Genomic DNA, 14,616 nt, shown 5'->3' on the forward strand with positions numbered 1-14,616 from the left:
GATTCTATTTGCGTTTAAAAGGAGAAAAATTTTTTTGGAAAGGGGAAAAATAAATAAAATTAAAGGGTAAACCCCCAAAGGTTTGGGGAAAGGGGTTAAAAGTTTGGTTTTATTATGGGGATTCCCCAATTTTTGGGGAAAACAAAAACCCCAATTTATTTTTTTAAAACAAAAAAAGGGAAGGGGGTTAAATTGGGATCGGAGGGCGGCGTTTGGGGAAAAGGGTTAGATTTTGGTTTTGGGGGGGTTTTTGAAAAAATTAAAATGGAAATGGGGAAAAATTAAGGATTAAAAAAATTTTAAAACGGTTTAAAGTAAATTGGGGGTTCTAACAAGGGTTTAGAAGGGGGAACCACGGGGGGTTGCATTACCCATTTTTCCTCTGATAAGGTTTTTCCCGGTCCTTGATAGGCTTTATTTGGATGGGGGCCGGGGAAAAAAACTTCCCTTAAAGGGAAAGCCGGGGGAAAAGGGGTTGGAGGTTTTTCGGGGGACTTTTTGGGGGTCTTTTTAAGGGAAAAGGGGTGCTCGCAGGTGGAAAAAATTGGGTGAGATTTTGGCCTTTGGGGCCCCAATAAAAATTTAAACGGGGAATGAAGGGATTCGGAAAAAATACCCAAAAAAAAAGTTCTAAATGTTGGGGAAAGGGAGGGGGGCCCAAAGCAGGGGGGTTTTTTCCCCTTGGGGGCATTTTGAAAAAAGGTTGTCTTTTTGGATCAGTAAAAATTCACCCGGGAATTTTCACCCCAATTAAACCAAACCATGGCTTTTTCCTCAGGTAGTTAAACCCCTTTTTTTTTAAAAGACCAAGCTTTAAAAAATTTAATAACCCGGGGAAAGGGAATTTGGGGGATAACTAACAAAAATCTTTTTCCAGTTTAAAAAAGGGGGAAAAAAGGGGACCCGGGACAGGAAAAATTGGGTTTGCAGGTCAGTCCTTAAGAATAAGTTTAAAAAACCCCAGGCTTTTTCCCTGTGTCTTACTTTTTTTTGGGGGCCCCCAACTTTAAAGAAAAAACGGGGCGGGTGGGGGGGAAAGGCGGGCAAAATCATTTTTCCCAGTTTTTCAAGGTTCAAAAACCCTCAAAATTTTCCATACCGGCCAAGGATTTAATTAAGAAAAATAAACACTGTTTGGTCAAAAGGGGAATTGGGGATTTAAAGTTTTTAGTGGGAAAAAAGGGGGTCAAAAGGAAAGGCGTTCAACCGGGTTAAAAACCCAAACAACATTTACCACAAAGCAGGGGGTTTAAAAAATTTAAAAAGAAACATTTGAAAAAATTTGGGTATTGTCGGAAGCATTTATGTGGGCCAGAAAGGGGGAAAGGGGAAAAAAGGCCCAGTAAAGAACAAAAGGAAGAAAAGGAGCCCCAAGACGGAATTTACCAGAAAACAAAGAAAAAATTTCAAAAGAAACATTTTTGGGAAAAATTTGGATGTGGAAAACAAAGCCCTTTCTTTGTTTTTCAGAAATTGGAAAACCATTTAAAAAGCAAAAAAACAAAGTCCAATTTTTTTAAGGTGGTGGGTTGGGAAAAATCTAAAAAATTTAAAGGGGTTAAAATTAAAAAGGAATTGTTTAAAAATTTTTTTGGAAACAAAAGATTTTTTTTGTTGGTTGAATTTTCAATTCTTTAATTTAAACTAATATCTGGCCCAAATTGTTGCGGTTTTTTTTGGGTTGGAACAAGATGTTCTTTTTAAAATTTTTAAAAATTAAATTTTTTATTTTTCTTCCTGTGGCTGTGATGCACTGCTCACTTATACAATCGTAATCGCCGAAATGGATATGAACGGAGGCTTGAAGATTCCAGCATGTGTTTGTGAATTTATATGTTCAAGAGCGAGACAGAGCCCCGCCGCAGATGTGAAGAGAACACAACACACGCACGCGTAGGGAAACCAGTAGGTTTGAAACCAGTAGGGGTAACACCGTACCGCAGCGGCGGCGTGACGGTGAGTCCGGGCCGGAGCTGCCATGACCCGGCGGCCAGTCTGACTGGAAGATAATGGCTGCAGAGCTGTTTCCCACCAAGAAGCTGGTCACCTCCGCCTCAGCGAGCAGCACCTCCTCTTCCTCCTCCTCCTCCTCCTCCTCCATCCAGCAGCACCAGCAGCAGAACCTCACGAACAACACGAGCACCACTTGGCGCGGGGCGGCAGCAGCTGGCGGGCCTGTTCCCCACCATCCGGGAGAGGTGGGTCTGACTTGCAGGCGAGGATTACATATGCAGAACATCACTTTGAGTTCATTTCATTAGGAGTTGTGGATATTCCATCTTTTTATTTACATTTTCTAACTGAAAATACTTTTTTCCTCCTTGGTAAAACAAAATAATGCAACTTTTACTTCCAATACTTTAAGTACATTCAGGGTTCGTACGGTCATGGAAAACCTGGAAAAGTCATGGAGTTTTAAATGGTCATTTCCAGTCCTGGAAAAAAATGAAATCACAAAAGTTTTGGAAAAGTCATGGAAATGTGTTATAATCACGTGTTCATTCACGCAGTTTGAAATAATTAATATATTTTTTAAAGAAAGACGCTCAAAATATAATTAGTATAAGCCGGCGGCTCTCAATACGCAACATTTTCAACAGTTTTCATGTTTATACTGAGATTTTAGTTCAGTCATGGACATTTGGTTTAAAGTCCTGGAAATCCATCGGTCACAATGTGTCAGAACCCTGTACATTTCTCTGATAATACTTGTAGCTTGGAATGGTGGATTTCTAGACTCGAGTAAAGGATCTGACCGTCTCCCATCACATGGAATATTCAATATAATTTCTTAGTTTTCATATTTTAAGACAACATGTTGTGTTTCCTGTAGGAATTCAGTCATGTTCAACAACGAGACGATGGCAGACGTTCACTTTGTGGTCGGGCCGCCCGGCACGGAGCGGGTCCCGGGGCACAAGGTGAGACCCTCGAGAAGAAGAAGAGAATCATGTCTATTTACGTTTGACTGGAACCGCTGAACACTGGACAACATCCCGACTTTAGACGGTTACAACCTGATGAACTCGTCACCTTTGATAATCCCGCCCTGTGTGTGAGTCCGAGGTGATCTCGTGTCGTTGCTCTGCTCCGAGCTGGTCAGTACATCCTGGCCGTCGGCAGGGACTTTGCCCCGCTGAGCCTCTGGAGACGGTTTGATGGGAGCGTGAAGAAGTCTGGAAGCTCCCGTTCCTTCACGCCTCTGTTGTTGTTTGTTTACAGCGGTTGTCGAGGTCGGGTCAACATGGCGGTGATTGGATGAGGCCCGGGACAGGACGCTCCGTGTCTCGGCTAAAGCCGTGTGTCAGATACCCGAGAACTCAAAGTGAAAATGTCATATTGGAACAAAGCATTCCTGACCGAAGACGCCCAGAGAAGGAAGGGAGAGTCACGTGTAACTGCACATTTATTCATGGTGTGATGGTACATTATGATCATAATCCCACAAAGACACACACACACACACACACACCAATCTCTGCATTGCTTTGTGCTGATTGGCTGACCTCGTGTGAGGAGGCGGGGTCTGAATCTGTCACTGTCTGTCCTTTTGTCACGCTCAATGTTCCTAATGATTAATCTGTTTACTTTGTTGATATTATTATTATTCTTAATCCCAGAGGTCAGAGCGTGTTCAAACGGTTCGTGCGGGAGTTGAAGAAGACAGTCTCTTCCTCACTTTCCTGCTTGACCCGGCGACGTCTAAAAAAACACTTCTCGATGTTTTCCGATGCGCGGCGCGGGGCAGGTTGTTCTGGCTCCGTCAGTTTTACGTTAAAAACGTTTAAATGTCGCTCATCTGACTTTTTCTCTCACGACGATCTGACTTTGAAAACGTTCCCGAGACGTCAACTTTTTTTAAAAACAGACGCAAAACGAAGCACTGCTTCTGTTTTCACCTGTGCAGGTGTTTACTGTTGTTGTTGTTGTTCCTCCGTGACACTCGGAGCATCACCGTAAAGACCCCGTGGGGCGTCTACCTGAGCAGACGACAACGCGCCATGTTGAGAGCAGCGGAGGCAACGGACGAGCTCTGAATTCCGGATTATAAAACGAATAAATAACCTTTTTTTAAATATATTTGTAACACGAGAGCTTAATCCCACTCCCGACTTCTTCCGTCTTTTGTCTGAAGGATTTCATTCATAACTCTACACTTTATTATTTTTATTTTTTAATGTGTATTTAAAGAATGGTCAAGGATTCCTGTGCTTTTATTGTGAAAGACGTGACCTGGTGCTTGTACCACATCCTTGTTCTTGTCTCCTCCATGTTGCAGACGTGTAAATAGTTCTGTGATCTCTTCTTCTTCTCTTTCAAAGTGGAGGGGAAGAATTAAATAAACAGTTTTTATATGATTCTATATTGAAGAAGCATATTTTTGGATGTCTCTGTTTCCTGATCCAGGATTGAGTCGGTGATGATTGAGGATGACGTTTGGAAATTAAAGGTTAAGTTTTATACAGTATTTAAAATACTATTTAATAATAATAATTGTTTTATATTCATATTAATGAGAAAATCAAATGTACCTATAAAAAAGCATACATTATGTACATTTTATTAAGAAGCACGATGTATTCATCCAGATTTAAAATTCCATTCACACATTAACAACCATATTTAACAATACATACAAGAAGTCAGACGACCACGTTTCACTTGAACTTTTTATTGGTGTTTGGCAAGTTTGATGATTGTAAAAACTTTGCAGTTGAACATTTTACAAAGTTCAGTCAAACTAAGTTTTCCCGAGGCCGATGTCACACGTCATCCGGCCAATCGCTGCTCGCCACGGGTCACTGTGGGCGTGGCCTTCGCGTTTCAGGCCAAACAACGTGAACAAAAAGTTAAGAATCAGGTCAAGACATTCAACAATTCAAGTTTCTGCATCGCCTGGAATCCCACAATGCTTTGCGATAACAACAACAACTTTATTTTGCAGTTTTAACTCAACAATCCTATATTTACAGATGTCTTGGACTCTTGAGTCATCTCACCAGTTTTCACAAAACAAAATGACGAGTCATCAATTAAACCCCTTTTTAAATGAAGTTTTAAACTCCGTTGACATCTTTTCTCCTTTGTTTAACTTGTTATGTTCAGTATCACAAGGAGACAAACTTTATTCTGGAGACACTATAAACATGTAATATGTATTACTCCTAAATGAATCCTGAGGACTCTGAATGAATATGTTGTCTGCAGCTGCCCATCAGATAGAAAAACAAATACAAAAGAATAAAGATATTTTTGTTGTATTTCTATTTAGTTTCTGCTGGAAACCCTGACAGATCATTCCAGACAGACAGCCGACAACCTCAGAGAAAAGTTGATGGAGAAAACCTCGAGGGAACGAGGCTGCATGTGTACGAGTATCTGTGCATCCCTACAGTTAGAAGACGAGGTGGAGGAGATGAGGTGGAGGAGATGAGGAGATGAGGTGGAGAAGATGAGGTGGAGGAGATGAGGTGGAGAAGATGAAGTGGAGAAGATGAGGTGGAGAAGATGAGGTGGAGGAGATGAGGTGGAGGAGAAGATGAAGTGGAGAAGATGAGGTGGAGAAGATGAGGTGGAGGAGATGAAGATGAGGTGGAGAAGATGAGGTGGAGGAGATGAGGTGGAGAAGATGAGGTGGAGGAGATGAGGTGGAGAAGATGAGGTGTAGACCACACAGGGTTGAGTTTAAATATTTTCCCTTGAAGGACGTGAGAGAAGTGATTAGTTTACTCCAACAGGAGAGATGATCAGAGGAGCAGAGTTTATACCATCATAATAATGACCAGGATAGAAGAATGGGAGGAGTTTCTCCTTGAAGGAGCAGCCAGTAAAGGAGTAGATGAGAGCTGCAGCTTCTACGTCATAGAAGGAGACCAGACCCTCCTCATAGTCCACAAACACCCCCACCTTCTGAGGCCCAGACTTCAGGGAGAGAACAACTGGAGGACCAGCAAGAGCTTCATACTTGTTTCCATTTATCAACCATATAGTCCAGTAACCGTTCTGAGGACTCAGTGTGATGTGTCCCTTCCTGTTGACCGACTCTCTGGTCACTCCTAAAATCCATTCAGTCTTTTGTTTAACTTGAACCTCGTAATAAAGTTTTTCTGAAGAGAACTTCTGTGTTCCTAAAACACAGAGACAAGAGAGAACCTCTGTGGATTGTCGGGGAGACGTGGCTGCTGTACCTGAGCAGGTTTCACTTGTTTCCCGTCATCAGACAGGATGAGGTCATGATGAGCTGTTTCAGGATCAAGAGTCACGTCCACTGCAAACTTCTGGACCCTCTTCATCTCAACTTCAACCAGCGTCTTCATCATGTTACTGAGCGTCTCCTCCAGCTGAGACACAGCTCTCCTCACAGTCCCCTCATGTGATGCTGGAGGAACACTGACCTGAGACCAGTCCTTGGTGGGTGGTGGATGGTGGATGTTGAGGACTGGACACTCTGGAGGAGGTGGAGGTGGTCTTCAGAGAGGTAGAGCTTCTCCACCTCAGTGCTCCTCTTCATCAGATCAGAGATCTCCTGTTCCATCTCTCTGATGGCGTCTTCAGCCTGTTTCTTGGTGCTTCTCTGCTTCTCTTCTATCGTAGTGATGAGCTCCTTCAGTTTCCTCTCCACAGACTCCTTCAGACCAGTGAAGACCTGAACACCTTCTGCTTTCTCTCGGTCTGCATCTTCCTCACTGAGCTTCACGTTGTGTTGGACCTCCTGAATCTTCAGGCGTCTCTTCTGGATCATCTCCTGAGTTTCAGCCTCTGTCTTCTGCAGCTCCACCTTCTTTCCTTCACATTCTTGTTTCAGAGGAACAACATTGTGCATCTTGTGGTCCAACACAGTGCAGAGCATGCAGACACACGTCTGGTCGGTCCTACAGAACAGCTCCAGAGGTTTATCGTGCTTCAGACACATCCTGTCTTCCAGGTTCTCCACAGGGTCCATCAGCTGATGTCTCTTCAGGCGTGAAGCTGTCAGGTGAGGCTCCAGGTGAGTCTCACAGTAGGAGGCCAGACACACCAGGCAGGACTTCAGGGCCTTCAGTTTGGTTCCAGTGCAGACGTCACAGGGAACTTCTCCTGGTCTGGACTCTTGTTGCTCTGAGCTGCTGCTGCTGGCTTTCTGCTGAGTCGACTGTCTGAACTGAGAAACCATCTCAGAGATGAAGGTGTTGACCCTCAGATCTGGTCTGGTGGTGAAAACCTCTTGGCACATGGGACACTGGCACCTGTCACTCACATTCCAGTGTTCAGTGATGCACTTTTTGCAGAAGTTGTGTCCACATGGTGTTGTGACTGGATCAGTGAACACATCCAGACAGACGGAGCACAGGAACTGATCTTCAGACAGCTGATTGCTGGCAGCAGCCATCTCTACACACAGAGAACACAAGTCAAAGTGTCACTAAAAACGATTTAAATACATCATTATTCATAGAGATTTGGTTTAATTTGACTTTACTCCTTGTCAGACTTCACTTAAGGCAATCTGACCATGAGGAAATGAAGAGTTTAACTTCCTGTTTGATTAGAGTGGAGTTTTAACACCAGTTAGTGAAACACAGTAAACATCATCAGCTGTCACTCACCAGTTTGTGGGTCAGCTGTTGAGAAGACGAGCAAAGTGTAATATTTAATATTTATCTGGACAGAAACACAGAGACGTGTCTCACTGTCGCTCCGACAAACAGTAAGTTTCACTCCAGGAGTGTGACGTAGAAGCCCCGCCTCCTCCAGCAGCTCTGTTTGGGAGGTGGTGTTTCCTCCTCCAGGTTGAGACTTGACTGGAGTTACAGACATGTGGCAGTTTAATCTCTGTTGGGAAACTATTGTGTGTTTTTAATCTTCCTTTTCCTGCAGCCACCGGAACCCTTTTCACCTAAATAAGTCAGTCCCACACGCAAACAAGAAATAAGTTTGTGTCACTTTACGGTCCAATGCAGCTCTGCAACAATCTCACTGTGTGTCCACAGCTCAGCTCTCTGTGAAGCTCTAACCTCCTCATGTAACGTTACTTCTTATCTCTACGTGTTGCTGAATCAGAGGAAGTTGAATATGTGCAGTCTGTTAAAGCCTTTCACAAACGCTCCTCACTCTGAGGTGTGCTCTGCTGACACCTAGTGGTCACAGGAGGGAAACGCACCTTTGGGGATTTAATGGACAAGACTCCAGCTATAAAATAAACACTTCAACAAACAGTTTCTTCCTCTGCACATGATTTTACTGCAGTGATACTTTACAGTCATTGCATTCATTACAAAATATGTTTTCATTCACTTTGAAGGACCTGATTTAGTCACAGACATGAATATCAACGTGTTCTGTGTTTTAGGAATGAGGCTGAGGACTGAGTCGCTTGTATAAAACAATCTGTCATGGACTTGTTCGGAAACCTTTTAAAACCAACGTAATCTGGTAATTATAGTCCTCAAACACGGACTGAACCGCCATCCACAGTGCTTCATGAAAACATTCACAAGAAAATAATGAAAGAAAAAGAGAAAGCCAACAAAATGCAAACCCAAATAAATCAGTGCAATTATATCCAAAGCCCAGTAATATACATTCTACAAGCAACATTATTCATCACTGCACAGTTGAGTAAACACCGGTAAGCAAATATATATATATATATATGTATATACACATACATATTTATACATATATATATACACATACATATATATATACATACATATACACATACATACATATGTACATATATGTATATATATACATATATATGTATATCTATATATATACTTTGTGTGCCTATGAGATCAATTTAATATGTTTATGTTTACGCTGACGACTCTTCACTGATCATGAATAAAAGATCAGGCAGTTTGAGTGACGGGACGGATGATCAGAGGGGAGGAGTTGTGACCGCCATCATTCCGACAGGGGCTGAAGAATGGGAGGAGTTTCTCCTTGAAGGAGCAGCCAGTAAAGGAGTAGATGAGAGCTGCAGCTTCTACGTCATAGAAGGAGACCAGACCCTCCTCATAGTCCACAAACACCCCCACCTTCTGAGGCCCAGACTGCAGAAAGAGACGGACTGACGGTGCGTCAAGAGCTTTGTACTCGTTTCCATTTCTCAGCCATATGCTCCAGTAGCCATATTCGGGTGTCATTTTGATTGGTCCCTTCCTGTTGACCGACTCTCTGGCCACTCCTAAATTCCATTTAGGCTTCCCTCTAACCTCAACCTCAAAGTAAAATCTGCCCGAGGAGACGCTCTGCTTCGCAAAAACGAAATTATAATGAGAAAATCTCTCTGGGTTGTCTGGGAGATTCCTCGTCACATCACCATGTTTCACTTGCTTCCCGTCATCAGACAGGATGAGTTCAGGATGAGCTGTTTTAGGATCAAGAGTCACGTCCAGGGCAAACTTCTGGACCCTCTTCATCTCGGCCTCAGCGAACATCTTCTGCATGTCTCTGCTGAGCTGATTCTTCGTCTGAAGCAAAGCTCTCGCCACGGCCCCCTCGTATGTCGGTGATGGACGCTGACCTCCGTCCAGTCCTTGGTGGGCGGAGCATCTTTCAGGTTGGGGAAGCTTTGAAGGAGTCGGACGTGGTCTTGAGACAGCGTGACCTGCAGCACCTCGGCGCTTCTCTTCTTCAGCTGGACGATCTCCTGTTCCAGCTCTCTGATCAAAGCTTCCGCCTGCTTCTGTGTGGTTCTCTGCTGCTCTTCTATCGTTCTGATGAGCTCGTTCAGGCCTCGGTCAACGGACTGCTTCAGGGCGGTGAACACCCGAACAACGACCTCCAAGTGGGCATTTTCCTTGATGCGCTTCACCGAGTGTTTAAACACCTGAATCTTCAGTCGTCTCTTCTGGATCATCTCCTGAGTTTCAGCCTCTGTCTTCTGCAGCTCGACCTTCTTTCCTTCACATTCTTGTTTCAGAGGAACAACATTGTGCATCTTGTGGTCCAACACAGTGCAGAGCATGCAGACACACGTCTGGTCGGTCCTACAGAACAGCTCCAGAGGTTTATCGTGCTTCAGACACATCCTGTCTTCCAGGTTCTCCACAGGGTCCATCAGCTGATGTCTCTTCAGGCGTGAAGCTGTCAGGTGAGGCTCCAGGTGAGTCTCACAGTAGGAGGCCAGACACACCAGGCAGGACTTCAGGGCCTTCAGTTTGGTTCCAGTGCAGACGTCACAGGGAACTTCTCCTGGTCTGGACTCTTGTTGCTCTGAGCTTCTGGCTTTCTGCTGAGTCGACTGTCTGAACTGAGAAACCATCTCAGACATGAAGGTGTTGACCCTCAGATCTGGTCTGGTGGTGAAAACCTCTTGGCACATGGGACACTGGCACCTGTCACTCACATTCCAGTGTTCAGTGATGCACTTTTTGCAGAAGTTGTGTCCACATGGTGTTGTGACTGGATCAGTGAACACATCCAGACAGATGGAGCACCGGAACTGATCTTCAGACAGCAGATATTTTGAAGCAGCCATGTCTACACACATTGTGGAAAGAAAATAATTATTTGTTGGAAAAGGAAACAAGTGTGATCATTTGATAACTTTCCACCCTTCTACCAAACCGCTAGAGCAGCCTCTCTCTCCTCTGTCCTTATTCTTCTAGACCTTTCTGCTGCATTTGACACAGTGGACTTTGACATAAGAAACCAAGATCAAAGTCGTGCCGACAGACTCAACCTCGCTCCTCTTGCAAAGCAGCACAGAATAAGTCCAAAGTGAGTTAAAGAACAGCTCTGACAACAAAGCTCTGCTTACTGATGACTAACATATCACAAGTCCATCATCTTTTGCTTGATTCCAATTTAGACTTTCTTTGTCTATCTGAGACCTGGCTCCATAAAAATGCTCCATCAGCAGCAATAACCGTGCCAGGTTCCAACATGTACAGGAGAGATAGGGTAGGATCAAAGGGTGGTGGTGTCATGATCTATGTGAGAGATCATATCCAGTGTAATGAAATCCAGTGGTCTGTCTGTAAAGACTTGGAATGTATAGGTCTTCATATAATTTTATCACCACAAATGTCTTTTTCGCTTATTGTAATTTATCGGCCTCCCTCTTCCAAAAACAGTTTCTATGAGGAATTTGAGAAACTTTTAAAAGAATGTAATTTTAGTAAAGAGGTCATTATTATGGGTGATTTTAACATAAACTGGGAGGAAGAATCATCTAGAAAGAATCTTAAAAGGATAACTGATGACTTTGACCTTGTTCAGATGGTCAGTGGGCCCACAAGACTAACCAATTCTTCCAGGACCCAAATTGATTTAATATTTAGTAATAGGCCTGATAGAGTTCTAAAAACTCTCAACATGGTAACTGGACTTTCTGACCACAATCTAACTCTGGTAGCCAGGAAACTAACCAGCAAGCGGTTTAGGCCTTTGGTCAGGGAGGATGAATCCTTTAGAATCCCCAAAAGAAATCTAGATATCTTTCATCATACTCTTCAACTTATTGATTGGGATGATCTACTGTTGGGAATAGACATCGAGGAAGACAGTAAAACATTCTCAGATAAATTAGAGAACACTATGAAGGATTTCAATTGCAAATTTAGGCACAAACATATCAAACACTCTGTTCCTTGGATGAATGATGATATATTAAAAATAATGAAAGAACGGGATTCTGCCTTAAAAACTGCAATTAAAAATAAATCGAGCCATGACAGACAACATTTTGCTATGCTAAGGAACAGAGTGGTAATGAAATTAAGAAAGGCTAAGGCAGATTTCTTCCTGACTGCAATAGAAAAAGCGAGAGGTAAAACTAAAATGGTCTGGGATCAGTTACACAAGCTAATGGGACATCCCAACAAAGTAAGGAAGCTGCAAGAACTTAACATTAATGGTAAACTGTCAAATAATCCAGTTGAAATAGCAAAAGCTTTCAATCACTATTTCATTGATTCTGTTGCTACCATTGCTAAATGTTTCTCCCCTGAGATTAGACCTGTCTGTACAGTAAATACATTGGAGCCAACTTTCATCATAAGAAATGTCACTCATTCAGTCGTCACAAGAATAATCAGTTCTCTTAAACCATCCAAAACTAAAGATACATTTGGTATGGATGCCGTTATGCTCAAAACTCTTACCAAAACGCTAATAAATCCCATCAGCAATATCATCAACCTCTCAATCTCTCAAAACATGTTTCCCAGTGTTTGGAAGTCGGCTGCTGTTATTCCAGTATTCAAAGAAGGAGATCGCCTTTCTACCTCTAATTACAGACCAATCAGTATCCTGCCTACAATATCAAAGGTTGCAGAAAAGTTGGTAGCTGAGCAAATGATCTGCCATATGAAAAACAGTCCCTTTGCCCTTCATCCAATGCAATTCGGCTTTAGAGCCAATTATTCCACTGAGACGGCCACCTGTTTCTTCACTGAAAAAAATCAAAATTCTACTGGACAAAGGGGGTGTTGTTGGAGTTGTGTATCTTGATCTCAAGAAGGCATTTGACACTGTAAATCATAGTATTCTTTTGTCTAAATTGCACAGTTACAACTTCTCCTCAGGTACACTTAAATCAGGGGTGTCCAAAGTCCGGCCCGCGGTCAGATTTCATACGGCCCGCGACATCGGTCATATCATGTGTTATTTCTGGCCTGCCAGATCTGTCAGAATAAATAAATCATAAAAACTTGAAAGACGTAATTCCTCCTTTCTAATGTATCTGGCTCTGCATCCGTGGCGTGAACCCTTCTCCAAACCTATTTGCCATGGCGACGGCAAAAGAAAGGAGAAAAGTTGACTGAGGGCCGCCGCTTTCAGGAGCGGTGGGAATTACTAGTGTTTCCCATACCATGAGAACAGGGTGGGGGTCCGCCCCACTGACATGTTCTCTATAGCGCCAGATTACAACATAAGTAATGTCAGGTTGTTTTATTCAACTAAACGGTCGTATATTATTGATCGTATCGACACAGCGGCATGTCATTTCTGTCTCTACGTGGTGGCGTTCACACTTCTCCTGGCTCTCGGTATCGCGGCGGAGCTCCGCCCCCATGCGCACAGACAGGTGCGCACATACAGGTGAGCGCGCTCCAACCAGCCGGCAGAGAGCGTCCAATATGTCGCGGGAACAGCAAACCGACACCTCTGCGTTCCCACGGTGGTGAAGACACGTCGTCTCAGAGTCGCTCTCTGCTCCGGGTTCAAGAGACCAGGTGGGGCGCGAGGGGAAATGCAGATTCTTTTATTTCAAGACCTTGTTTGAGAACTTCACATATTACAAACTACACGGACATGAAACTAAGTCATTAATAAATAAAGAGCGAAATGACTGTCGCCGACTTTCGTGTAAATGTGTATTTTACGACGTTAACCGGTTACGCTGCGCATTCGCGACAGACGAGATTCTTGGAGACTTGCCAGGTGTTACCTCTCAGCGTTCCAGCTGTTGCCCTTCAAAACAAGAGCTCAACATTGAGCTTTATGGAGAGTGGCCATATCAAGCCTGCAACCCCGTTTTAAAAAGAGGTGAAGTGGAAAGCTCATTTTATCACACATAGAAAAAACGTAATGACTCAGACATATCTGCACTTGTTTTGTTTTTCAAAGGTTGCACGTTATTGTTATTTTGAAAAGATATGCAGTGTCACTAACACTCAGTAAACTCTTTATGCCCAAATATTTGATCTTATTTTGTTTCATCTTTCACAGGTTGCACTTTATTGATATTATCTTGAAAAGGTATTCAGTGCAAAACAGGTTGATTGCAACGTTATGTAACTCATAGAAATGTAAGGTATTCTAGATACAGCTTTTTCATTGTTATCTGACTGAATGAAAGGCAGACTTGGTTATATTATATGTGGTTACATTGTCATTTAAAAAATAAAAGTAAATGACAGTAAAAATAAATTGTTTTATAACAGTGTATTTTCATGTAACTTTTGTGGTTTAAAAAATGTCTAAAGGAACTATTGGCCCCCAGGCATCTTTACTTTATCACAATTGGCCCTAGTTGCAAAAAGTTTGGACACCCCTGCCCTAGAGGAACTGAAAAGAGCAATAGAAAGAGGAGGACTTACATCACCAGGAAAGGATGACATTTGTTATATAATGCTTAAGCATTTAGGTAGTATAGCAATGATGAAATTGTTATTTTTTTATAATAAGGTTTGGCAAGTGGGGACACTACCTAGGTCTTGGAGAGAAGCTGTGATTATCCCAATCAGGAAACCAGGTAAAGACTCATCAAACCCAATGAATTACAGACCCATAGCATTAACATCCCATGGAGGTAAAATAATGGAAAGAATGATTACAGATAGATTAGGATTTTATATGGAGTCCAGGGGAATGATATCACCTCATCAAAGTGGATTTCAGAAAGGTAGAGGTACTATGGACCCAATTATTGGTTTAGAAACAGAAGTCAGGAAGGCCCAGGTGAACAAGGAGTCAGTGATGGCGGTGTTCTTTGATGTGGAAAAGGCTTATGATATGGTTTGGAGGGAAGGGTTATTGATCAAATTAAATATGATAGGAATAGGGGGGAGAACATATAATTGGATTAAAGATTTTTTAATGAACAGGTTTATTCAAGTCAGAATTGGGGCACTATCTAGACGATACCTGGTAGAGAATGGGACACCTCAGGGTGGTGTC

The 14,616-nt window shown here is 42.8% G+C and overlaps 2 pseudogenes; both read right to left on the bottom strand.

Moving 5' to 3' along the window:
• Window positions 1-5,606: 5,606 nt before the first annotated feature.
• On the bottom strand, window positions 5,607-7,706 carry LOC130191043 (E3 ubiquitin-protein ligase TRIM39-like; annotated as a pseudogene).
• A 1,040-nt stretch (window positions 7,707-8,746) lies between these two features.
• On the bottom strand, window positions 8,747-10,477 carry LOC130191055 (E3 ubiquitin-protein ligase TRIM39-like; annotated as a pseudogene).
• Between the last annotated feature and the right edge of the window lie 4,139 nt (window positions 10,478-14,616).

Source organism: Pseudoliparis swirei, unplaced genomic scaffold (assembly GCF_029220125.1).
Source record: "Pseudoliparis swirei isolate HS2019 ecotype Mariana Trench unplaced genomic scaffold, NWPU_hadal_v1 hadal_26, whole genome shotgun sequence".
Taxonomy (NCBI): Eukaryota; Metazoa; Chordata; class Actinopteri; order Perciformes; family Liparidae; genus Pseudoliparis; species Pseudoliparis swirei.